This window comes from Meleagris gallopavo, unplaced genomic scaffold, assembly GCF_000146605.3.
Source record: "Meleagris gallopavo isolate NT-WF06-2002-E0010 breed Aviagen turkey brand Nicholas breeding stock unplaced genomic scaffold, Turkey_5.1 ChrUn_random_7180001951413, whole genome shotgun sequence".
NCBI classification, from domain to species: Eukaryota; Metazoa; Chordata; class Aves; order Galliformes; family Phasianidae; genus Meleagris; species Meleagris gallopavo.
The window spans coordinates 1-800 of NW_011212546.1; the positions used below are offsets into that span (position 1 = coordinate 1).

The 800-nt window shown below is 60.4% G+C and overlaps 1 long non-coding RNA gene across 1 annotated transcript; it reads left to right on the forward strand.

Annotated features, from left to right (window-relative positions):
• The first annotated feature begins 16 nt into the window (after window positions 1-16).
• On the forward strand, window positions 17-713 carry LOC104916931. The gene is made up of 3 exons (XR_796712.3): window positions 17-123; window positions 354-452; window positions 545-713. It is a non-coding gene; the product is annotated as an uncharacterized LOC104916931 (long non-coding RNA).
• Window positions 714-800: the final 87 nt, after the last annotated feature.

The following is an 800-nucleotide window of genomic DNA, read 5'->3' on the forward strand; positions in this document are numbered from 1 at the left end:
TGTGGGGACATTTGGGACACGAGGTGACATTGGGGTGTCCCCAAATGCTGTGTGGGGACATTTGGGATACGGGGTGACATTGGGGTGTCCCCAAATGCTGTGTGGGGACATTTGGGACAGGAGGTGACATTGGGGTGTCCCCAAATGCTGTGTGGGGACATTTGGGATATGGGGTGACATTGGGGTGTCCCCAAATGCTGTGTGGGGACATTTGGGACACGGGGTGACATTGGGGTGTCCCCAAATGCTGTGTGGGGACATTTGGGACACGAGGTGACATTGGGGTGTCCCCAAATGCTGTGTGGGGACATTTGGGACGCGGGGTGACACCGGGGTGTCCCCAAACCCCACAGGATGAGCGGCTCCTGCGTCCCTTCCTGGACAAAACCCTGACCTCCCGCCTGGGCATGCGCATGTTGGCGACCCATCACCTGGCCCTACACGAGGACAAGGTACAGCCCGGCCCTATAAGGTTTATGGGGTCGTCCCCACGTGTGTCCCCGTGTCACCTCCCCGCGTCACCTCCCCGCGTCACCCATCCCAGCCCGACTTCGTGGGCATCATCTGCACCCGGTTGTCCCCCAAAAAGATCATCGAGAAGTGGGTCGACTTCGCCCGGTGAGATTTTTGGGGGTCGTCTGTAGGGTTGCTTGCGGGGTTTTGCGGGTCCCCTGTGGGGCTGGAGGAAGCGCTCGTATGGGGTTTGTGTGGGGGCTGGGAGAAACCTGTGGGGAGGGAAAGGTTTTAAGGGTTTTGTAGGGCGTCCCTGTGGGTCTGGGGGCGTCCCTGTGGGTCTGGGG